General features: G+C 38.3%; 1 protein-coding gene and 1 long non-coding RNA gene across 3 annotated transcripts in view; one reads left to right on the top strand and one right to left on the bottom strand.

The window, feature by feature from the left end:
• The window catches only part of ADGRL2 (adhesion G protein-coupled receptor L2), a 619,868-nt gene that overhangs the window by 215,289 nt on the left and 377,953 nt on the right, over positions 1 to 26,626 (top strand).
• Positions 1 to 26,626, bottom strand: part of LOC111096435 — a 44,032-nt gene that overhangs the window by 9,463 nt on the left and 7,943 nt on the right. For both annotated transcript variants that reach the window (XR_005361374.1, XR_005361373.1), the window contains exons 3-4: positions 14,755 to 14,849; positions 12,904 to 13,133 (exon numbers count right to left, since the gene is read on the bottom strand). This is a non-coding gene — a long non-coding RNA (uncharacterized LOC111096435). The remainder of the gene's footprint in view (positions 1 to 12,903; positions 13,134 to 14,754; positions 14,850 to 26,626) is intronic.

Below are 26,626 nucleotides of genomic sequence, written 5' to 3'. Positions count from 1 at the left end.
CAGGACTTAATTATTCTATCCCAGAATTTTAATTTTTCTTCCAAGGATTTAGATCAAAACTCAAAATGTAGCATTCGTTCCTTCGATATTATATTCAAAAATCTCAAAATAGTTTCAAAAGAGAAAGGCTTTCCTGAGCTCCGTATTCTTAGATGACAAATAATCCAAATCGATGGCCATTCTGCACTAAGAATAAGCAAAATAAACACACAGGATTGAGGATGCCAATGAATAATTGGAGGATGAATGAGTGATATTTCAGGAAGCAGGAGGTTCAGAAAATATTCAAGATTTTCAAGATCATAAAACCTAAAAAAAGTCAATAGACTTCTGCTTTTCAGCAGAAGGATCATTACGAGGTTGTGTGCTGGAGTACTTTGCTTTAGGCTACTTTCAAGTAAATCAAGAAATAAGCCTTCCCCCATGTTTATTGCAGTTTTCTAGTTCTCACTAAATTATACCTTTGACCTCCGAGACATTTGCAATAGCACCAGGATGTGGTTACAAATTGGATTAGTATTAACCAAGCAGATCCTTTCGGCATGCTGAAAGCCCTAATCCATCGGTTATCTACGGAAGCCAATGGATGACATTATAGCTCCTAGGGTTCTGTTTTTGAGATATACAACTGGAGGACAACACAGATACTTTTGAAAACAGGGAAAAGAAACTATTCAAAACACAATAAAGAAAAGCGTACTTGAATAAACCCTGGAAGACCTGAGTTCTAGCCCTGCAACCATTGCCAAGCTAGTTTTGGAAGCCCTGCAGAGTTAGTTGGCCTTTTAGTCTTCAGATTCCCACCTGTGAATGTCGCCCATAGTCGACAGTCTCATGGCAACCCATCTTAGGCCAAGTAGGATCCGTTATGACACTCAAATTGCACATGAGATCGAAATCACCCCACTGCTGAATCATTTTTCTGAGTACTTGAGAGCATACTGTAAATAACAATCCTCGCGGATTCTAGCACCATTGAGAAAAACCTAGCACTAGTCTGTTTCAGGAGAGGGTTAAAAAAGAAAAAAAAAAGAAAGAAAGAAAGAAAGAAAAAAAAAAAAAAAACGAAGTATAAACAAGATTGTGGGAGGAGAAACTCATATAACCTGCAGGGGGCACTAAGGTACTTTTAGAAAAAGAATCATGAATGGGCATGAGAGGTACCTGTTACCCCAAATGTAAGGAGGCAAATGAGAAGAAAGGAACAGAGAGAGATCTTCATTTATCATTCCTCATATGGGTCTATTACTCCCTGCCTCCTATCTCAAGTAGACTGCCTAGACAGCAATCCGTGATTATAAAAGATAAACTGCTAAGTGAGAGGAGATGGAAAAAAATTCCAAGAAGAGAAGTTTCTTTCTAAGGATTTGATAAATGAGCCTTTGCTACCTAATAACTTCAGGATTTACCATTTAATCAGGATTAGGAAATCCAAGGAGAAAATGTTCAGTGCTCATGACATATGATTATTGGCAGAGCTGTGGTAAATTACAGAGAGAATTCTAGGAGTCTTGGTTCTTCCCTTAAAGAGTAGGGTCAAAAGGATATCACAGATGGAAGACTCAAGTCAAGGCCTTTCTATTGCCAGATTGCTTCTCAGGAAGGAATGAATCAGATTAAGACTGATGCCCAGAAAGGCCCTTAACGTTTGTATAATACTTAACAATTTGTAAAGCCCTTTCATGTAGAAATTATCTTGCTTGATCCTCATAATGACCATTTTATATTTGAAGGTGTAGGGAGGTTAAGTGGCTTGCCCAAAGTCACCCAGTAAATTTCACAAAGGAGTCTTTAATGGCAATATTGATTCCTGGTGATTTTTCACAGATCATTGGGCTGCTCTGCCAACCAAGTGTGTTTTGGGGGACTTACTCACAATGGGAGAATTCTGTTACAGACCCGAGAGATGTCAGTTTATGTTTTAGAGTGAAAATCAAATGGCAGATAGTCACAAAGCAAAATAAGGAAGATTTCTCATCACATGTTTTGTAGTTCCAAGAAGCTAACAGGAGTTTTCACAACATCATCGAGCCAACACAAATGGCTAATCTTAACAGTACGCTGAATTGGCAGTCATGTTGTCTGCGTGATCAACAATATGCTATGCTGCTTTAAATTTATCCTGTAACAAGTCCTCTGGGTAAAGGTATCATTTCCAAAGGTCCCCGTCAGAAACTAAATAGAATTCTAGTAATAAGTTGATAGAAGTAGAACCATGTATGCCTTCCATTTCTCAATCTCCCTTCTCCCACTTCCCATCCCCTCCCCCCTTCTGGTTCCCACTCCCCCACCAAAAAAAAAAAAAAAAAAAAAACTGTCTATATTCCAAAGCTCCAAAGTCCCAAAGCCAAAGAGAATCAGGAGCCAAAACAAGAAGAACAAGTTTGGGCGTGAACTCCGCCTGGAAGTCTCAGGTCTCAGGATGAGACATAATGATGTCATGAGCTTAAGGAGGGGCTTTGAAGTCAGACATGGGGTTGAAATCCAGCTCTGCCCCTTGGAAATAGTTGGACTTAATGGGCCTCATTTTCGTATCTGTGAAATGGAAATAAAATACTGATCCTGCAAGCTGATGTAAGGCCCAGTAACAACCAGTGTAAATGTATGGCACATAACAAATCCTCCATGATTGGTCATTAGAATCTTGGGATCCCTGACCCTGGCTGGGAAATGTGGCAGAGAGCAACGCTGAAAGGCCTGGAGACAAGTTTGACCGCCTCCCACGCCTCTATAAAGCTAGCCGGGACATCAGGTCTTGCTTGGGTGGGTCTGCGTATCCTACAGGCCAAGGACTCTGACGGTATCATTTTATGTTCCTAAGTATAAGGATTTATTGTACTTTGATTAGTATGAGTCCTCCAAGATCAAAGATGGATTCTGAATGTTAGTTGTCAAATGAACGAACGATTGTGGAAATATAAAAGCAAAGCAATTCTTGTTGCCTTAGGAATAGCTCATTTGCAAAATCTAATATGCTATTACATTGACATAGTTCCTCATTTCATCTATTAAATCTTCCATTTTAGTAAAACTAGTTTGTCACAACCAAATGCTACAATTATGTACACTTATGGACACATTGTATGTCTATAGTCTGCCTAGAGTGTCTAACAAACACTGGGATTTGGGGGTAAAAAAAAGAGGAAATTAAGATCCAAAGATGAATAACAACTTCTGCATTTCAAGTGTCCTTGAGTGCGGCTACATTTTTAAGAATTGCTTCCAAAATTTATAGCTTTCTAAAATTTTATTTCTTCTAGCGCATCCATCCGCTAAACTAGAAATTGTTCTTAAAAAAAAAAAAAAAAAAAAGTCCACCTGGAAAAAGCTATGAACGTAGACACCGTGAACTGCAACACCTTATGTTAAATGCAGTTTGTACATGGGCGCTGCTGGTGGGACGTGGTCCTGAGGCGAGGGTCTCCCTTTCCTGGTCCCTGAGCCTTTGTTCTAACCCTCCATCCGGGACTTGGTTGATTTTATTTGAATTTACTTGCCTGAGGCCTGGGAAAAATGTTTATGTAAAGACTGACCTCTCTCTGGGTCTCTAGGGAGCTTGTTTGCGGTATGGATGAGGGTGCTCATCCCAGCTCCTCTGTTCATGTTGACTAAGACCTTGAAGTGTTCTTCAGGCTCCACTAGGGCCCGAGAAGAGCCTATTGAGACGTTCAGCCTTTTTCTTCCTGCCAAGTTACTTTTTTATTAGGCTGATAAACTCCTGAATTGTTGAAAAGCAGCTGTTTCCAAAAAAAGGATTTAGTTTATTCTCATGGGGCTTCTGGCTGTGGGGGGGCAGATAGATCTGTGACTGGGATCCACTGGTCCCCAGTACGGTCAGACCTGCGAGACCTCTCTTTCTGACTCTGACAAGGTTTCTGGAATGTGATGGAAATCCTTTTCAGAGAAAACCAGAGCCACTCTGTCGATTTTCTTTCTGTGGTCCCATCCCAATGCGGATATTTGTGTATCAATGTTAGTCTTTAACATTAGGATTTCAGTTATTCGATGTTCTCGAGGTGACTGCTAACTAGATAGGGTAAATGCAGCTTTGCTAAGAGAAAGAAAGGAGAAGAGAAGGCCAGGGGAAAGGAGGGGAGAGAAGGGCAGGGGAGGGGAGGGAAAAAAAAAAAAAAAAACAAGACAGAAAGCTCAGCCACAGTAGTGTGAGTTCTGACTCAGGCTAAGTCTGGTCAAGATACCTGAAAGGGTTTAAACTGTTAATTTTCCCATATTGCTCAAGTAAGCAAAACTAAAAGCATTTAATTTTTCTAATAATCTCAGACATGGTTTCCTCCTAATGTACTACACAATCGGTATTGATTACTCTGTCGGTGAGATACGCGTTTAATAAACATGTATTCCAAAGTGAAGCGTAAAATCAAAGTTTAAATTACTCTTTTTGAAAGCCACTTGTCCCCCAGTGTGTCAAAACAAAATGCAGACTGGAGGAGAAGAAGACTTACATTTCAATTGTTTCTTGAGAAACTAATTCATAACAGGCGTTAAGATGAGCAGGGCACAAACAGGCAGCGGAGGACCACAGGAACAAATCTGATACTTTTTCAAAACAAGTTGGAGGTAGGGGTGTCATCCATGAGCTCTTTCGAGCACAAGGAAGAGCTTAGCTGGAAGTTATAAAGGAAAATCCACTTTTATGCTTCTGAAAAACAGATAAGAATCTTCCGGTATCGCTTTAAAATCGTTGAATTGATACAGGTATCTAAATATTGATCCACTAAATATTCCATTTATAGGCAACCAATAAAGATTAGAGTATAAGCTTTTAGCATTATTTACAAAGGGCAGTATTTACATGGAAGAGCAATTACTTTGCCAAATTTAAGCAACCATGTTTCTGAACTTTCAGTATCCCCCAAAGCAACGGTGGGCAACTATGCAAAAATTCTACACATTCTTAACGCTCTTCGGAAGAGTTGTGTAAGAAAGGAAATTGCAAATGTGCAAAGTGGTACATAGAAGGGGTGATTAAAAGGAAAAGCAAATTTATATTTGTAGGAGTGGAGGGTACTGTTGTTTTTGATTTGTTATATGCTTTAATCTGGCATGCTATTTCACCCTTCATGACACACATCAATACCTTCTTTATGTCTGGCTATTACCACTCATTTAAAAATCTATTTTACATGATTCTTTCAGCCAAAAATGGACCATAATGACACAGAATACAGCATGTGCTTCATAAATTCTGTAAGAATCAATACTTTGGCTGGAAATTTGTCAGTCTCTCAAAGTTATGCATCATTAAACTTTACTGTTATTACAGTGGACTCTTCTTCAAAGTTCAGTACCTAGCTCAGATGGGAGAAATGCTTTCGGAGCCAGGAAAGGTTGAGAGAAGCAAAAGCTCCCCGCGATGGGATAGATACCCTCGGATGGTGCTTCATTTGCAAAAATGCAAATAGAACAAAAGCGATTTTGCTCATGTATGGATGGGTAGTTTCTGAGATTCAGGATCCGGTTTCTCTAAAGGTCACAGAGATGATGTAGCCAAACAAGGCTGGAGAATCTGAAACTATTCATCCACCTGAGCGGATTCCACCTTTCTCCTAATACGCCAACAATGATAGCATCCGGTTAGGAAAGAGAACACCTGGGTTCTTGACCCGTTTTGCCCCGCGCTCTGACTCAGCTGGTAATGAGAACGCCTTTTGTTTTGTCCTCGGTGAGAGGCACTTGGTGTTTGTCATGATGACTGGCCTGTGTAGACACCTGCTTTTTAGGCACACCTATAGGGATTCCAGCTGTAATCATGTCACCTACCAACAGCCCCAGGAGCATCAGAAACAAACATTGGTGGAGTTCCTTTTGTGAGCTGTCTCCTGCTTGCCACCCCACTCCCCTCAGGCGAGATCTCACCATCTGACCATGATGAGATACTGCGAGTTCCAGCAAGAACCCTTGCTGGTGGGTTCAAGGCCTTGGCTCCTGTGGTAAACGTCACCTGTCCTGCCCCTTCCCCTCTTAACTACCACTCTCTTTATGACCTCAGAATATTTGTCACCTTCTCTGGAAAGTTCTTCCTGGCCAGCTTAGATTGAGTTCAGTATCCCCCTATTCCGGTGAGTACCCCTGTATCGCCCTAAACTGTATTTGTACCTCATGAAATTGCCTATTTATTATCTGGCTTCTCTCCAACAGTGACAATTTTGTAAGAAGTACACCCAGTTTGCCATCGTACTCCCTCACCCAAGTCCACTGCCTGACGTACAGTAGGTGCTCGAAAAATCATCAGTTAGTAAATGAATGAAGTCTCTTCCGTGAGCCAAGTGGAAGGGTAAACACTAAAAATCTCAAAGAGGTAGAAAAACCTAGCTCCCGTTCTTGAGGGGCTTACGATAGGGTAGGGGAAACAGAGCGTAGACACAGATTTTGTTTTTTAAGAAGAAAAGATACTAATAAAAAAAATTGTAAAAATGATTTTTATCAGCTTCGAGAAAGTCTTACTTTCTTTGTGATGATATCCCCAAGAGTTTCTTTCTCAAACTAGTCATTTAGAGACTACATGAATAAGTAAAAATAATAAATAAATAAATGGCCATTTGAATGAAGGAATTATATGAAGCTATAACAACTTTCCTAAGTGGCTGAAATGTCTCATCCGCTGGGTTGTTGACAATGCCGTCAGGGCCACGTTGCTACATGGGAGGCTTTGAGGTACAAAAATTCATTTATACTCATTCCTTTACCTAAACTTTCAGCCCCAGATATATTTCCAAGTTGAGTCTAAGCTCTTAATATTTGTTCTCAGGAAAAAAACCAAAAAACCAAAAAACCAAAATCCTGATTCTCACTTCTTAAATGAGACTAGAACAAAGCGCTCACGGTAGTATCTGGCACCCGGTTAACTTTCAATATGTGTTTGTTGTTCTTATTTCATACCCCCTGATATCTTCAAATTACCCTTTCAGAAGCGCAGTGTCTAAGCTTAGAAGCAGTATACATGGAGAAGGAAGGGGATCTAATGACCCCTGAAGCAAATTCTGGAACCATTTTGCGTATATCTGAAATTATAGTTCAGAGTTTAGTCATTCGAATTGGCTGCTAAACAATGGGAGCTGTGCCTGGTCTGGGTAGACGTAAGCAGGCTGGAATCTGGCACAGGTAGGGTCACGAGTCCATCATTCTGGCTGCGTGCTCTCTTCCGTAACCATCGTCTCTGATTTTTCTATCAACCTTCAAGGGGCTCGGGAGTAGGTCATCCTCCCACCATGTGCTGGGAGGCAGCCTGGCATGGTGGGCTTTGGAGTCAGAAACTCCTGACTGAACCCAGCCCTACTATTAGCCTCCCCAAACCTCCTTTTTTATTATTTGTGAAGATGCAATTAATAACCAGTCATACCTTAAAATCTTTTGAGGATAAGTGCTAATTAATATAAAAGTATGGCACAGGCATGCTCTGATCTTGATGAGAGAAAATCCTCTTCTAAGTAGGTAACTGACTAATGTCAGTTGTGATGGATATAAATACTATAAAAAGTTGGCATCGTGTATAGTTCAATAGCGCTCTAGCGCCTCACAGTACATGGTCTATGCCCAACAGGCTACGGTCCATATTTTTAGAAATATGCCTACCGTGCAATTTTGTATTTGGTCTGAATTCAACACATGTTTGTTTTGTTTTTGTTTTTGTTAACTGAATAGAATCGATAAAAATAAGAGATGATCCTAAAAGAATGGCAAGAATATGCTCCCTAAAACCTTGGTGTCTTATTACCGTTCAAATATTAATTTTCGACATTGCTGAGTTATTTACGTTCATTTGGAAGTTTTTGAAAGAGTCTATCAAGAAAGCCCCAAAAGGTCTCACAGAAAATAAATGAGTTTTCTGACCTACTATGAGTGTTGTATTTTTCATGTCTGGGGAGCAATGTTTTCTTTTATGTGGCTCGTATCGCGGAGTCATGTACAGCACTTCATGTTGTGCACTTCACAAGGGCATCACATCTAAGGGATGCTATTTACATCATAAATACCTTTACTATTTTGACTTTCATATATATTCTACGTTTGCACCTGCCAACAAATCTGTGCATTTATTATGACCATTTTCCAACAATGGCAGTCAGATGTCTTGCTCTTCAAAGATCAGAATATTACAGGAACTTTCCACCAGAAGAAAGTAAAGTCTATTCCTGCCTTCAGAAACAGACACATTTTTCTAATTCACACGAAGATACCATAGAGGCCTGCGGCGGCCCTGTCTCCACGGTGCCGCACAGCACTGAGAAGACAGGAGAATGGTCATAAATACTTGGTGAATGAACAAGTGGATAAAGAAAACATCTCAAAGAGTCTGAGTATTGTGAAGGATCATGCAATAGAAGGCTGCATTGTGAACAGTCAAGAACCCAAACAGTGGAGTCAAAAAACACCCGAGTTCAAGTTTTAGTTCTGTAGCTCGCTGTCTACATATCTTGGATAAGTTATTTAATCGTCCCATGCTTCATTTTTCTCACCTTTAAAAGGGAAAAAATAACAGCATCCGTTTTATAGGTTGCTGGGAGGCCTGAGTGAGTTAACACATCTAAAACGCTGAGTAGGCATTCCCGGGTGGCTCGGCGGTTTAGTGCCCGCCTTCAGCCCAGGGCATGATCCTGGAGTCCTGGGATCGAGTCCCACGTCGGGCTCCCTGCATGGAGCCTGCTTCTCCCTCTGCGCCTCTCTCTCTCTCTCTCTCTCTCTCTCTCTCTCATGAATAAATAAATAAATAATCTTTAAAAAATTAATAAATAAAACGCTGAGTATTGTGTCGTGCTTGATAGTGGTCTGCAGGACCAGATTCTGTCAAGAGGCTGTAGACGACAGCTTCTATTTTGTAAATGTGCCTGACACATACTTTTGCACACATTAGGAACCCAATACATATTTTTGGATTGAATAGAAATGATGAGAAGAAGAAAATTGTGGAAACACACTCCTGAAACTTTAGAATCCTATTATTGTTCAAATCAAGACAAGCATTCGGTAAATAAATGCTGGGCAGGGGATGCCTGGGTGGCTCAGTGGTTAAGCTTCTGCCTTTGGCTCGGGTCGTGATCCCAGGGTCCTGGGATCGAGTCCCGCATCGGGTTCCCTTCAGGGACCCTGTGGGGAGGCTGCTTCTCCCTCTGCCTATGTCTCTGCCTTTCTCTGTGTGTCTCTCATGAATAAATAAATAAAATCTTAAAAAAGAAAAAATGCCAGGCACCAAAGTTGACCTTGGTGAAGGAGGAAAAGGCAGAGGAAAAAGAGGCAAGCACAAGAAATTTGATCAATCAGGAGTCAGTCAGTCTTCACAATGGCCCACAGGTCTCTTGATGCGCTGTACCACCACCCCGTCCCCTAGACACATTACCCACCAACCCATTTCCCTTCTCCCCATCTTTCCTGCCTCTGTTCCAGCCACATTCATCTTCTTGCTGTCCCTTGAGTGTATCACACACAATCTTGCCTTAGGGCTTTCACTGAAGTGATTCTCTCTGCTTTAGATGCATTTTCTTCAAAGATTTGTTGGGATCATTTCCTTCTTCCTTCAAGTCTTTGCTCAAATGTCACTTTTTCAGCTTCCTAGATAACCCTACCCTCACCCTGCCTCCATACACATTTTCCATTCCCTGGCTCTACTTTTCTTTTATCTTTAGCACATATCACTTTTTAACATATTATATAGCTTATTTGTTATGTTTGTTATTTACTGTCTCTCTCCCTTCACCCAAGTGCCCCTCCCCCCATGAGAATGTAAGCCCAAGGAGGGTGGAGATTTTTGCTGATTTTATTCACTGATATAATCCAGGGAACTGGCACAGTACCTGACCCATAAGAAGTGCTAAACAAACATGAATTGCAAAATTTCTCATTTTTTAAAAAAATCCTTTCCCTTCTTGCCATTTTTTCTTTCTGTTTAAATCCAGTAAGAATTTTCACTTTGCACCAATGTTACTTTGGTCTGAGGATTCCCACGAAACAGTTAACATTCTGTATCCTGGCCTAGTTTTAATATGGTCAAAGACCATACAGAGCTTAGAAAAGCAAGATTTTGCTTTGTTTTGTTATGTTCAGCCAAACTTCATGCTTTTCTGGGAAAATCACAAAATACAAAAGTTTGCATCACTCATATAAAAACACTCCTGATTCAAATCTTTCTTGGAGAAGCTAAAATAGCTTTAAAAATATATAGTCTTTGGGACGCCTAGGTGGCTCAGAGGTTGAGCGTCTGCCTTCAGCTCAGGTCGTGATCCTGGGGTCCTGGGATTGAGTCCCACAACGGGCTCTCTGCGGGGAACCTGCTTCTCCCTCTGCCTATATCTCTGCTTCTCTCATTCTGTGTCTCTCATGAATAAATAAAAATAAAATATTTATATATATATATATATATTTGTTGTTTACCAGGTACAAGAATAAGTACATAAATGGCTTTCCAAGGAAAGTAATCAACATTCACAATTATCAATATGTAATTCTGGTTGTGAAAAAAGGTACAATTTAATAAATAATGAATACATAGGACAAATGTGAGGAGATTGGGGAACCTTTCGGAGGGGGTATTTAGATAAAATATACAGTAATTTAAAATTCATGTGGCGCTTAGGGAGGTAAGAAAAGTAATTCAATTAGAAATACCAATAACTTTGTTCTGCATATACATTCTCAAGTATGTATATATATATCCACTCCACTCACACATATTTTCACTAAAAGACTAGGTAACAATTACACCCAGACTTTGTATGTTTAGTGCACTAAATAACTAACAAACGAAGATTGAGAAGTTAATTCTTTTTTCCTAAAGCAAACATTTCTCTATATCTACACTTAATTTTTTCTCATGCTCAATAAATGTAAGTACATTTTATTTGCTTCCACTTAACCCCAAATATTAAATTACACACTGTCAGGTAGGAAATATAATTTATATAGAGACTTTGTTAATTTGCTCTATTTCCTAGTAGACATTTCTATCTAAGAGTTTAGCAAATTTCGTTTTTAATTTTTTGTGAACTATATGAGTTGTTCAGCTTTTTGTTTGTTTTTTAAAGATTTATTTATCTATTTTAGAGAGAGAGAGCATGAGCAGGAGGGGCAGAGGGTAGAGGGAAAGAGAATCCTAATCAGACTTCTAAGTACAGAACTCAAGTTGGAGCTCGATCTCACAGCCTTGAGATCACAACCTGAGCCAAAACCAAGAGCCAGATGCTTAACTGACTGTGCCACCCAGGCGCCCCCTTTTTTTGTTTGTTTGATTTTATTTTTATTTTTTTATTTTTATTTTTTTATTATTTTTTAAGATTTTATTTATTCATGAGAGACACAGAGAGAAAGAGAGAGAGAAGCAGAGACACAGGCAGAGGGAGAAGCAGGCTCCATGCAGGGAGCCTGACGTGGGACTCGACCCTGAGTCTCCAGGATCACACCCCGGGGCTGAAGGCAGCACTAAACCACTGAGCCACCGGGGCGGCCTTGATTTTACTTTTAATATCTACACCCAATGTGGGGCTCAAACTCACAATCCCAAAATCGAGAGCTGCACATTGCATCCATGGAACTAGCAGGGTGTCCCAAGTTTTGCAGTTTTTAAAAAATATTTGATACAATAATTCTGTGAATCTTAGGAGATTTTTTTTTATATTTACTGTCTGTCTAGTAGATTGTTGAAAGAATTATTTTTCTTGTCCTGAGTTAATTTTTGTTTAATTTCTAAATCCAAGCGGTTAATGCCTTAAAATTTAATATTATGAAAGAAAAATAAAATTTTTCATTAATATTATTTCTATCATTTCTATAATATTTCAAACAAACCTATAATTCTAGGAAGCATTTCATTCATTATTCATTCATTCATTCATTCATTCATCCATTCAACAAATATTTCTATATCTCTTTTTACCAAAGCAAAGCTTGACTTTTTGACTTTGATTTGTGGAAGTTCATTGTTAGGTAAATGCCACATTGTGCAGGATGCTGTGATATGTTGTATTTAGCTGTCAATATCTATAAACATTTCTCAATATGACCTGTGAATGTTAAGCTGTTTACAGTATTTCCTGCAATTATCTCTTCAGAAATGTGACAGAGGAAATGGGTTCATGTCACCCATAGGATTTGAGAAGCATCTAATGAAAATCATTGTAGCTTGGCTTCTATTTTAAGACATTACATGCCAGTTATTATCATGCACTTACATTATTTTGGGCCTTGCAAAATATCTTAGAATGTTTTTATTGTACTTCCTTGGCATCCTCCTGGTGTTTAGTACACTATTATTTACATTTTTAGTGGGAGTTTTTTGATTACATAGGTTCCTCCTATCCAAAGGAATGGCTTATAGTTTGTTCATTGGTATTTACAAAATGCTATTGATTGATCCTTGCAACAGGAATAAGAATGCTAAGGAATGTAAAACCAAATGGGTAGATGTAGCTAATATATTTAAATTCAAATTAAGGAATAATTATTATAAAATAGCTAATACTTTCTGGGTTCCTACTAGATGCTAAACATTTTTGTTTTGTTTTCATGATCTTGCTTTAAAAAGTACCTATGAAGTAGATAGTATAGACAGGTTTACAAATGAGGAGAGGGAGGATCAGAGATATTACACAACTTCTCCGGTGTCTTAGGGTAGTAAATGGCAAATCCAGACACAGCCCAGATGTTTCTAATCCCAAAGCAATGATTTTATCCACTGTGTGGTTTTCACAGTTACTGACATCAAATCCGTTTCCAAAATTAATTCTGGACAGTGGAATGGGCATCGTGTCCACAGTGGGAAACGAATTCTCTTAGTCAATATATCTGTTACATATTTCTATGTAACCAACCAATTACTTCCAAAACCTAGAAGTTTGAGGCAACAAATACTTTATCTCATAGTCTCTGTGGGTCAGAAATTGGGGCACAGCTTACCTGGATCCTCTGGATCAGATCCTCAACAAGACAACAATCAGAGTGATCACCAGGGCTGCAGTCACCTCAAGGATAGATTAGAGGCTCACTCAGATGGTTGGTGACAAGATTCAGTTCCTCATGTGTTGTTGAACTAGTGGCCTCAGTGTCTCAGCAGCCATTGACTGGAGCTTCCTCCAGTTCCTCTCCACATAAGCCTCCCATAGGGCAACCTGGAGAATGGCAGCTGGCTTCCATCAGGATGAGCAAGCAGAAAAGCAACAGAGGGCCAGTAAAACAGAAGTCAGTCTTTTTGTAAACTCACCCCAGAAGTGATACACCATCCCATTTCCCATATTTTATTCATAAGAAGCAAGTCACTAAGTCCCCCCTCATACTCCAGGGGAAGGGATTTTGCATAAACACTAGGAGGAGGGCATCACTTGGGGCCATCTTAGAAGTGGCCAATCATAGTCAAGAAAGTGTTCTCGGAGGATACGGAAGACTAAAGTCTCAGTTGACTCTGGTCTACATCTAACTGTAGCAAAACTCCTGAAGTGAATGTCCTTCAGTAGCTTCCATCCTAAATCACACAGAGTTTAACATTATGCCGATTGCAGCATACCAGCCTCCAGCATAGTCTGAGAAACAGTGTAGGGCTGGCTGCCTAGGAGTCACATAGACCAAAATTCTTTTATTCCCCCCAGAACTAAATATTCATTTAAAATATCAGAAAAATAAAATGGTAAATATAAGTCACCATTCCTTCATATATTACAATGAGAAGAGGGCAGCTTCTGGAACCTTCTGTCCGTGTTTAAAGATACATCTCTAATATGCCAGCTGTATGTAATATGCCACAGGCAACTCATTTACCTATCAGAGCCTCAGTTTCCAGACTGTGGTCAAGGACATACTAACTCCCACAGTGCTCCTACGAAGATTAAGTAAGATGATCTATATGAGATGATTTTCTTAACTGGAAAGTACAACATATAAATACAAATTTTGTCGGTACTCCCCTTGGCTACAGAACAGGACAGATTGTTAAGAACAGCTGCTTAGCATACTATTTAACTGTCTTATTAGAGCAATAAATATCTTTGGAATATGGATAATAAATGGACTGTGTTTTTACTGTATTCAAAGTACCATTAGTAGCCACATTTGCTGTTGATACAGTAAAGAGAAAAAAAAAATGATTTCCAGGCATTTTTTGCTTCAGAGGCACTTGTGTTTTGATTTTGATTTTGATTTTTTGATTTTTTTTATTTTTTAAAGATTTTTAAAATTTATTTATTAATGAGAGACAGAGAGAGAGAGAGGCAGAGACACAGGCAGAGGGAGAAGCAGGCCCCATGCAGGGAGCCTGATGTGGGACTTGATCCCGGGTCTCCAGGATCACACTCTGGGCCAAAGGCAGGCGCTTAACTCTGAGCCACCCAGGGATCCCCTACTTGTGTTTTTAAAACTTGCTTGCCGGACCACACTGCAGAGATTTCAAGGCAACGTATAAACTTTCTACAGTGTCGAAACAATCTGGCAGCGTGCACTTCCTTCAGCCATTTTCTTTAGTTCTACACTGGTCCCCGTTAAAATGTTCCCATTGTGTGTGTGTCTTTGACTTGAGAGAAAACATTTTCCCATTTCATGTAAGAACTACATGGAGCTTAGGCCCCTGATGGACCAGAAGAGTACATTAGCCTTTCTTCTATAGTGGCCCAGATTGAAATCTCATCTAATGTTTTCCCATTAGAAATGAGATGGCGAGATATTTTCTGGGAAGTGATTTAGGTATACTAAAACAATCTATAAGGATCTATTGATTAGAAGTAGACTTGACTCAAACTTGATTTGTGTGCAGTGAAGTACCTTGGGAGGTGATGTGATTGACAGTGTAGAATAGATTTGGGGCTGGAATAGTCAAGATACCGCAGCTCTTTATGGGGTACATGGACAGGGCTTATCTGCAGAGAACAAAAATTGAGAAAGAAAAATAAGGAATTTAGAGTACCGAAATACTGCATACTCTGTGGATTTGGTTGCATATAAGAATTCAAACAAACAAACAAACAAAAAAAGATTTTGCATATAGAGAGGAAGGAAATTTCAGGGTATTTCAACAAACTTAAAAAGTATTCCTATTCCCACAAACATGTTATTCCTAACTGGCTTTGGTCAATCACATAGTTTTAAAATAACTTCCCAGCAGATAATAGTGGCATTACCCATTTAACTGGAATCAAACAAAAGACCTTAAATTAAGTGACTTGCTCACAATCTTGTAAAGATTATTACATATCTTGTAAAGACATTGCAGAAACCAAAAACAAAAGATAAAACGATGATTTAAGAATTTCACAACTAGAGTAAAAGGATAAAATGTATATTAACATAAGGAGTCAAACGCCAGCCAATTATAAAAATGCAGGAGTCTGTTGCAAATTTTGTATTTGTTCTTTTCTTTCATTCCACAAATTTACTTGAACTCAAGTCATCATGTAAGCATATTTAAATCATATGATATTAGGTATTTCCAGGCATATTTTGCCTGAGACAAAGCTGAAATAAATATTTTACTTTTTCATATCTAATAGCATTTTATTTATTCTGAAGATAATTCTTGTGACTTGTTTGAAGAAATTTTAAACTAATCATGGTATTGAACAAGACAGAAATACAGTTATATTAATAAATGATAAATTTGAAACAAATTTATTTTATCTGAACAGCTCAACTTTTTGTAGAAAGCAGTTAAATAAATCTGTAGATGCAAAATACTGCGAAGAACAGATATTCTCTAGCAAATTTAAATCTATAGTATTTAGAAACAACCCCCCAAAAGTTAAAATAGAAAATAATAAAAATAACACAAAGGTTGATCCTTTTAGACATTATTTATGTAGGAATAAGAGTGGCCAGAGCTATGAATTAGGATAAACAATTGTTGTGGAAATGGCTGTTCTTTTTGAAAAGCTGGTCATAAATGATCTAGCCCTGTACTGTTCCACGTGGTAGCCACTAGCAACGTGTGGTTATTTAAATGTAAACAAATTAGTATAAGTAAAATTAAAAATCTAGTACCTCCCTTGTACCAACCACACTTAAAGTATGCAATAGCCACACGTAGTAGCTGCAGTTTGGGACAGCACAGGTATAGCACATCTCCACCATTGCACCAAGTTCAGTTGGACAGCCCTGAATTCTACTTCTCATTTGCCATGTCCCTAGGTATGGTCTATATCATGGGTAGAATCAGAAAAATATGAAGTGCACTTGATATTCTGGCCCAAATGCTGATAATTAGATAGCATATCTCTCCCTTTTTAAAAGTTAATGAACACAAAATACTTCATGGCCCAAGGTGTTCCATTAAACTATGAAAGTTATAACAAAATGAGACTTGGAAATACATATCGGGTTCAATGAAGCATTAAAATATGCTTATCAAGTCTCCATTTGTTCTCTGTGTTTGGAAAGCAGTTAATGGGAAAGAGCATATTTGTTAAAATGCATTTTACACTAATGAAACAATATTACCAAAGAAAGTTCTTAATGTGTATAAAGATTAGAATGTCACTGAAACAAAATGCCCGAGAGAGTGGAATGGGCTTTACTCTACTGGAGGTGGTGGGGGGGGGGGGGTGGATTTTTCCTCTTCATATTCCAATATTTTGTTCTTGTAGGCCTTAAACTGAATGTTTCTAAATGTTCAAAGTCATCAATAATAGGATAAGTCAGAATATTTTTTTTTTGTATCTGAGCAGTTGCTATCTGAGGATCTCAAAGTAATACATTGCCTTGCTATAAAACATAAAGAAATAAATAAAAAGTTAGTGTGCCCAATTTTTCCCTAGTCTTCACTGCTGATTGTGGTGTTAAGTGAAATATAATGGTTTCACAAAGAAAATCAAGAATTCTGAAACCTCAAATTTAGCCATTAGTATGATGACTTAAATAGAAGGCAAATTTTATCTAAGAAAACTATAGCAGGTGTTTTTCACTGCTAAAAAAAGAACAGCTGAAGCAATGGCTTTTCTTCGTGTAATGTATTTCTAGAAACAGGGTTCATTGTCTCTGAACTTTCTTGACCTTAGCCTGTTCTTTTTTACTAAAGTCATTAAGATGATTAGAACCTCAAGGAGGGTTACAGTGTTCTATTCTTTTTCTCTTTTTAACTTACTCTGAACTGAATCAACCAGCTTTAAATCCTGAATACACCCTATTAATCCCACCTAGCTCTTCTGTCTGTCTGGATGAGTTTCTTCAACAGATTCCTTGAATATGCGTTAAAAAACATAAATCACTGGATTAAACTTGTAGGGAATGATGAAAGCTAAATTCGTGTATATACATGTGGTGGGACAAATGGACCCTTTTATTATTTAACCTGAATGAAAGCAATAAATTTGAAACAGGTTTAACTGATGATATTGGTAATCCACAACAGATTTCATAAGTGTTTTTGAATGAACATCGGTTTTGTTCAATAATCCCTTGGATTAAAGAGGGGTTAGATAACTCAAACAACCTGCAAAGCACCGTATTATTTTGCTATTTATCTTTTATTTTCACCAAAAAAACACGATGTGTGGTTTAGGCTTTAGCAAATTAGACCAAAAATTACATTTGTCGGTGTGTTTTTTAAAATTTGTGGCTGGGGTCAGGCTCTATAATTTTACCTGTTTTCTCAGGTACCAAACTGTTCTTCATCCTCTATTGCTTTTATACGTAATATAAAACTAACATATATCATGCAAAATTAATATATATCTTGTCTTCCAATATAATGACAATAGTCTTTTTTTTAATATACTTGCTTTCCTGACCTCCCATATCTAGTTGATGTGTTCTAAGTTGTATAAACTCTAGGATGGAGGATAAAAGTCCACTAAAATTCCACTATGAATTCACTTCGCTGTCAAAAAAAAAAAAAAATAGTTTGAAAGAATTCTTAGGTGGATACTTGGAGTCCATTCTAATGCTAATTAAAAGCAAATAATTGCTAACATTTATGCAACAATTACTACCTCCTAGGAAGTCTTTTCACTCATTACCTCATTGAATTCTTCACAACAATTCTATGACATAGAGGTAATTATACCCCTATTTTTCTAGATGAGAAAGCTAAGTAATAGAATTAATAATCTGCCCAAGGTCATGCATCTAGCAAGTGGTAGATCCAGGGTTCAAACACAAGTTGTGTGATTTCAGAGTCCACATTCGCATACACCATGTTAGTCATCTTTAAAAAAAAAAAAAAAAGATTTATTTATTTTAGAGAGAGGGAGAGAGTGCACACTTGAATATGCACACGTGCACAAGCAAGAGTGAGGGGCCAAGGGAGAGGGAAAGAGTGAGAGAATCTCAAGCAGACTCCCTGCTGAGTACAGAGCCCCAAGTGGGGCTTGAAATCATGACCTTGAGATCATGACCTGAGCCAAAATCAAGAGTGGAACACTTATCCAAGTGAGCCACCCAGGCACCCCCACCACGTTAGTCATCTGTTGCTGCATAATGAATTACCCCAAAATTAGTGGCTTCAAAAGAGTAAACATTTATTATCTCATAGTTCTGGGGGTCAGGAATTCAGGAGTGACTTAAATGGTTCCAGCTCCAGGTCTCTTAGGTGGTTGTGGTGGAGATGTCCACAGAAGCTGCCATCATCAAAGGCTCAACTCGGACTTGAAGGTATGCTTTTAAGATGGCTCACTCACTGGATGTTCATGGAGTGCCTTAGTTTCCCCATCAGCTGTTGGCAGGTGGTACACTTCCTTGTCACATGGACATTTCCAGGGAGCTGCTTGAGTGTCCTCTAGGCGTAATAGCTGGTTCTTTCAGAACAAGACAGAAATCACAATGCCTTTTATGACCTAGACACAGAAGTCACACTCCATAATTTCCACAATGTCCTATTGATTACACAAGTCAGCCCTATTCTGTGTAGGATGGGACTACACAGGAAAGTGGATATCAGGAAATAGATCACCTTGGAGCCTGCCTACAAAAATGTACTAAAGTATACTACCCCCAGAGACGAGCCCTATATTCCCAGCATAGAATAGAAACACTTAGACATAAAATTTAGACATTCCAGTTTTTCACATCTATACATAACGCTGAACAAAACAACAGCAGTGAAATGGAATTCCAAATGCTACTGATTTAGATCTTTAATGAGGAGGATATTATTTTTATTGGATAAGAATTTCCAGAATAGTATCCTCATCACACTCAAATATAGGAACAAAATTATATTCAAAGGGAGATGTTAAATGTATTTTTTTAGTGAGCCATCATTTTGCTCTTACTCAGACTACCAAGGGTTATCTATGCTATTCTATAAAGGGCCAGGTAGTAAATATTTTCAGCTTTGCAGGCCACACAGTCCCTGTTGCAACTACTCAACTTTGCTGCTGGAGCATGAAAGCAGTCATCATAGACAAAATGTAAGTGAATGAGTGTAGCTGTGTCCCAATAAAACTTTACTTACAAAAATATGTAATAGGACCGATTTGGCCCACAGGCTATAGTTTACCAACCATTGGTCAAACCCATCCTTTAAGTGGACTTTTGAACAGTTACTACTTTGATTTAAGGTAACTAAATTTACTTTAAATTTTATGTGACAGACTCATATTAAGTGGTTTATGTCCTGGCCCATAAAATATTGTATGATTTCAGGAAAGTTGGCAGCATTGTCAAGATAGAAAAGGTGAACTGCTGTAAAAACAGAGCAAAATGGATAAGACAAACAATTTACACATGAAATCATCACTCTTAAAATATCAAGTCATTCTAGAGTATAAACTGACTGGGATGGGGGATGAAATTTTAAAAATTCTTAATTCTGTTGATACCTGTCTGATGAATATTTCATATTTTTGTCTGACCTTGAATTGTCTAGACTCTACACTGTGCCCCGCATAGAACAGGCACTCAGTAAATATTTGTTGAATGAATTAAACATCTTCCCTCTTTTACCTCTCCTATACTGCACACTCCTCACCCCCAGGCCTTCACTGCCTTTTCTTGTCTCTTCAGTAAATTTCTCAGAGCATATTATGATATATGAAGTTCACTATTATTTTGCTTTTAAGAAGTCATTCAACAAAAAGTAAAGGGCAGGTAAGAAATGACTATTGAAAGATAATTGAAGATATAAAGACTTAAAAACAAATTGGAAAATTACAGAATAGAATGAACATTGACTTCAAACAGACCAGCTAACAGGAGCAATGAAGCATCAGACAATAGAGTAATTGGTGAGGAATTTACTGGCCTCTGACAAAGCTATTAAGGACTAGTTCAATTTAGTCATTCTCACTTTTACTTCTGTTATTTTTACTTTGAGGGCGAAATTACACTCTAATGTGGTTATATCTATAACTTAAAAAGATGTCTACCACAGCGTTCATTTATTCATTCAAACAAATGCTCATTGAGTGCTTTCACTGTACCAAGCACCATACAAGTTCTCAGAGATTCAACGGAAAACAATGCATGGATCTTGGCCTAATGCACTTAGAGGCTGAATACAGAAAGCAAACAGGCGTGGTAAACACAAACAATGACATAAGGCATAAGGGTCATATCCATCTTCATGAATTGCACATTAAACAGATGTATTAAACTTTAATATTCTGGTCCCAAAGCCAATACCAACTATGTAGTCCAGCTATTTTTACTCTTCAAAACAGAAGCAACAACAAGGAAATAATAAACACTAATATTGGAATACAGTGCTTTATAACCGTGTTCCAGAAAATGCAAATTATTAACAGTGATTTAAGGAGAAAACAGTTTCCTAGCCTTTTTTTTTTTTTTTTTTTTTCAAAATGCTGGATTTAACATAAACAGGTTGTGCGGGACTTCTCAGTGCCTATCAAACGATAAAGCCTTGTGAATGACTCAGAGGGCAAATATGGTTTAGTCTCTTAGAATGTATTCAATGGGAGCATGCTTTTTTAAGGAAGCATTAAATGTCTAGCAGGATGTTAATATTTCTTAGAATATAGCCTGAGAAACACTACCACGTACAATTTCACATGCTTTAATCAAATCATATTTATTCTACTATAGGAAAGCGAATTCTTTCAGTGAAATATGAAACAAATCCTTTTGTTAGGTAACAGCCTTTATGCAAAGTTCTCTGATTTGGCATCTTTCAAATCCAGAATTTGGTTGCTTTGCTCTCTTTAAAAGAAACATTTGCCACGGTCCTGTTAAAGACTATCAATTTTGCCAATCCTCAGCTAATTATGAAATAGTTTTCAGTGGAGTCCAGCTAGGTAACAGAGGCATTGGTGACCTCAGCCTGCAGAGGATGAGCCAAAGGAGGAGCAGATTAAGCCAATTGACGGTAGCACTCAGCTGTGTCCCAACTTAAGCACCCCTTTTCTTTACCTTCCTCCAACTTCTTCTCACTTCTTCTTAACCTCTTCTCTTTTCTTTCTTTTCCTACTCTGTTGTTTTGGATTATTTGTCTATTTTATTTTGTTTCGCTTTGCTTCTTCCTTTTACTCATTTCTCTTAGGAATGACAGGTCCCTCTATGGCCACCAAAGGTTTAAATTCCACCCTACAATGGCCATCACAGCAAAAATACTTCAACAGTATTTTATATTTCATATGTGGGAATGGAAAAAGCGAAGTAGGCAGCTCGTTCATAGCAATGGAAGGGATAAAGACGCCGTCGTTATCGGCACAAACTGACATCTGGTTTCCCAGTCTCCTCTCTATGGCTCTCTTGGTACTGGCTCAATCCTGCATAAAGTACTTCTGGAAGATAAGACTGTGCTGTTTCAGTGTATGTGTGGAAGGGATCTTCTTTTTAAATTTTTTTTTCTTTTTCAGTTCTATTTGTTTTGTGAGTGTGTAGTATTTTTAAATTTTTTTGAAATTCGATTCGCCAACATATAACACTCAGTGCTCATTCCCACAAGTGCCCTCCTCAGTGCCCGTCACCCAGGTATGCCATCCCTCCACCCTCTCTCCTTCTGCAACCCTTTGTTTCCCAGAGTTAGGAGTCCCTCATGGTTTGTCTTTCTCTCTAATTTTTCCCACTCAGCTTCCCTCCTTTCCCTTATAGTTCCTTTCACTATTTCTTATATTCCACATATGAGTGAAATCCTATGATAATCGACTTTCTCCAAATGACTTAATTCACTCAGCATAACACCCTCCAGTTCCATCCATGTCAATGTAAATGGTGGGTATTCATCCTTTCTGATGGCTGAGTAATATTCCATTGTGTCTATATATCACATCTTCTGAAACCATTCGGGAACTTCTTTTAAGATAGGATTTGACTTGTACAACATTTGCCTCCGAATCTGGCACCAGGTATTTGAGTTGTTCGTATTTTAAAGCGCTCTGGCAAACATTTATTTTGAACAATAGAGCACTGTTTGGAGAAGACACAGAGTTGTGAAGATAACTCAAATAAAAATCATTTTTGAATTGTTAGAGAAGTCTTTAATTGAATTGGTAAGAAGAGGAAACAAGAAAGCTAACGCAGACAATATTTCTGGGGAGTCTGGCTTCATAACTGCAAGTGTTAGATAATGTAAACAAACTTTTATTCAGATTACTTTCAAAAGCAATATAATAAGTTATTGTAAAATGGAGATCAAATGGATACCTACAAAATGAATTTTTGAAGAAGTTATAAGCACTTTTAAAAGATGCCTATGGGAATCCCTACAGGCTTAAGCAGGAAAATCATCTAACATGCAGCGAATACTTATAGAAGGGGGATGGGGGGGTATGAAAATGAAAATGGTTTAAGCTAAAGAATGAAGGAAAATCAGAGATTGGTAACTGACCAAAGGAAGCACCTGCTTTCCGGAAATTAAAATCATGTATTAGGCAGTCCTGACTTAATTGCCAAATGGGGTGCAGCCCAGCCTGTAATGTAAAAGGGTCCCAAATTATAATTGGGCATCATGGATTAAAATTCAATACCTGAAAATTTCCTCAGAAATGAATAGGCTACTGGGACAGACTGCAGAGCCCAGTACAATATGCTTCCCGCAGCTGACACTGGCAGGTCACTTTATTTGGCACCAAATAAAGTTCCCAAGTGGTCTTTAAGGGCATTCAGCTGCTGAGTGCTTATTTCATTCATCCCTTATTGTGCTGCCAGTAGCAGATCCAAAGAAGTAGCATGAATCAGCTCAGTGGATGAAATTTTCTCAGGCTGAGTGATGGAGATGCAACTGGACTGGCTTCCCTGCGTTAGTGGGACCTCTGCTAGCAGCAATACAGCATTGTGTGAAATGTCTTTCACACGATGCCGTCCGTTCCACAGGGAATCCGGGAAAAGGCAGGATGGATGAACACTAGGTTACTTCCAAGCAGATACTGCTTAGGGACGGAAAAACATTTTTAATGAGAAACATCATATATTTTCGCGATGATCCTATAACTCAGAAAATTGTGACAGGAGGCTGCGGTCCCCCTCTTATGTGTACCTCCAGACACACAGTGGAGGCTGACCCCTTACATTTCCCACATTAAGACTAAAACTCTGGCATTATATTTAGCTCTTCTTAGCTGCTTCTTTCTCGGGTACCTAGAGGACTAAAAGTCAATCCACTCAATATCTTCATTTTATGTGTGCTAATTCCAGAGCATATACTCAATATTGGAGTGTGTTTCCTTGTTCCTGTCAATTCTGGTAGAATTTTCTAATCATAAAATAATATTTCGTGTCTTCTCCCATGCCGGTTTAAGAATTGCAGGAGCTAGAGCAATTCCATTGAGGTCGTGAACCTGTCTGATGAACTACAGATGAATGTAAAATAGTCTTCCAAGCTTAACAGGCCTTATTAATGTGCAATTCCAGTACACATTTTTTTATTTTAATTCATGGAAAGGTTAAAAGGCAGTAGTTTTTATTATTGTTTTGCCTTTGGTTTAGGACAAATTCTGCATGTATCTACAACAGAAACGGTCGGCTAATTATTTCATATAAATCACTGTTAGCCGCAGTATCTAATGGTGCTACTATTACTGAATATTAAGAGTCTTACATTTCCATTAGAATTAGGACCAAGGGCTAATTATTTTAGTTAAAGCTAAATTTGATCTAAACGGGAAGCAAATTTGGCATTCAGTCTAGAAACCTAGGGCTGTTATAAAAAGACTGGTTGTGAATGCAGAGAGCAGAAAAATATATACAGATTTTTTGGTTTTCCATTTTTAGGAGAATAGTATAGTTACAGTGGGATCATTAACGTAAGTATAGTAATATAATATAATTAATATAAGATGTTCTGTTCTCCTGTTTGTAGTCAAATTTTGCAGTATACACTGAATTAATTTTCCCAAATATATGTGCACAAGTATCTAAATGCCTCTCCAAATTGAATATCTCTTAAATTTTTATTATGGAAAATTCCAAATTTACACTACAGTAAATAGAATAGTATAACAAACCCTCATGTACCCACTATCCAAATTCTATGATCATCAACACATCTTGTTTCAGCTATAGCCCACCCCTTTCCTTACCACATTTTTCCTCTTGAGCAGACTAAAAGTACAAGACAAATAGTAGGGGATCCAGCAATTGGAAGAACTTATTTTTAAAACTGATGCATGCTCAGTTTCGACCATTTTACTTTAAAATAAACTTTTTTTCCCTAGTTTACCCAGGGAAGGAGTAGTGTACTATGCCCACAAAATGAAAGGATGGATGAGGGGATATTTAATAAAATCGTACCTCAAACACAAGAAATTCAATGATTTAGATTTTCGTTTCCTATGAATTTTTTAGGTAGTTGATATGATGCTTTTTTTTTTATATGATGCTTTTTTTTTTAACCAGTGGAATTTCTAGTCTTTAAATTCTATCGCTCCTCTAAACCCCTCAGCCTTTCCTTTTTTCTCTCCTTATTTATTTTTGCCTCTCTATAAATCATAGATAATAATAGTTCCCACATCATAGCTTGTTAGATTTTAATGACAGCCTCCAAGGACAGGTGTCAGTTAAATGAAACATATAATTAAAATTTGTGCTATTCTAAAATTGGGTTACTTGGCAATACTCCAATCAGAGACTAACCCCATTCAGATGACAGGCATGCAGTATTCATCCGGGTTACCGAATGTGCGGCAGATTCCACCGAGGCCGATCTTTGCTAGGTGCCAAAAATATGATGGAATGCTTAGTGCCGCACACTCACATTTCAAGTGTTTCTACCTGGTGCCTGAAAAGCGTTCTGTGTCCTGGGACTTTGGTAACCAGTGTTCTTCTTGATTAACTCAAAGTTGAGGTGAAGCCTATATATGTTTTAACAAGCAATTAGTTTAGGTATAGGGCTGTATGTCCCGGTGTGCAATCACCATACTTATGCAATAAGTATGATATGATAAAGTTCTTCAACCTCCACTTCTTCCTCACTAGGAAATAGGGAGGCGTGGTCTCAGTATCAGTCCCACACATACACATCAGTCCCACACTTGTGGGATCCCATACTTGCCATGGTTATCATTTTCCCACATGGGTATCTTTGGAAATGTCCCAGCTTACAGAAGCTCCTGAGACTCTTCTAGCATTTACTCAAAAGTAAGCTCTTTGACTTTGTTACTCTCCCCTGTTAATTTTGCTCAGGTAGCTCTTCAGCCTTTCATGGATTTCTCCATCTTTGCGTTTGCCATTTTTGCCCTGTTCCACTCTTCCAAGGGAGAAACACATATCCTCTATGGAGTTGGAAAAGTCACCATCTTGTCATCTATAGCCCTCAACTATTGACACCCTGCTTGAATCTGTGCCCGATTCTTACTGTCTCGGCCCCACTAACCACGGAGATGCATTCCCTTCTACTTTTGGATTCCTGGGTCTTCAATCTATCTGCTGCACATGAACCTCCAACAAGGGTCTCCTCTGCCCATACAGAATCTCAGACGTTAGGACTTTACTGACAGGTCTTCTCTATATTCACCATGCTCCTTGGCTGATAGATACACTGGCTGGCAGACACATCAACCAGACTCAACTCTATTTTGAAGCTGAGTCTCAAGTCTCAATGTCTCTGGTCGGCCTTAACTCTTAAGCCCAATTTGGCCTCTCCAAATTAGCAGTCAGACCAGGACAAGTTCTTTTCTTGGTGTCACCAAGACACACTGGGTGTCATCTGCAGGATTATCCTGTTAGGAAATGAGCCCCTTCTTTGTGCTCATGTATGTAGTCTCCCATTTCAAACCTTTCCCTTCTCCCACCCATAGCTCCAGGCAAAAAATTTTCCAGGGGAAAAAATCCAAGTTGCCACTGTTCAACCAGAAACACTTTTATTTTTAAATTATTTTAAATGTTCAATCTTTCCTGCCTCACTGTGTGTGGGTTTCACTCTAACAAACGCACTATAGAAAAATCTAGATGTATAGCCTATTTGATTTTCTTTTGAATACATCTGGATTTTTTAAAGAACCAGCAAGAAAAGGCACAAACCATTAGGAAAGCATTCAGGGTAGATTAATTGCTTATCAAGTTTTCATTCTCTCTTCAAACTATTTTGAACCACTTGTTTTACATGAATTCCAAAGGCTGGCACTAGCTTTCACTTCAGGAAATAAATGACACAGGGTATTATATTTTAAGGACCATTAAAACCTTGAAATTGCACAGTGACTTAAAAAACAACAAGTTATTTAGCCTGGATAGCTTTGTAATGGTTATACAATGGGGAAATTCATTGTTAAATGACCCTCCCACTCTAACTTCACATACAGTGCTTGGC

This window comes from Canis lupus, chromosome 6 (genome assembly GCF_011100685.1).
Source record: "Canis lupus familiaris isolate Mischka breed German Shepherd chromosome 6, alternate assembly UU_Cfam_GSD_1.0, whole genome shotgun sequence".
Classification (NCBI taxonomy): domain Eukaryota; kingdom Metazoa; phylum Chordata; class Mammalia; order Carnivora; family Canidae; genus Canis; species Canis lupus.
The sequence above is the reverse complement of the archived record's forward strand: the minus strand, read 5'-3'. Positions and strand labels throughout refer to the sequence as shown.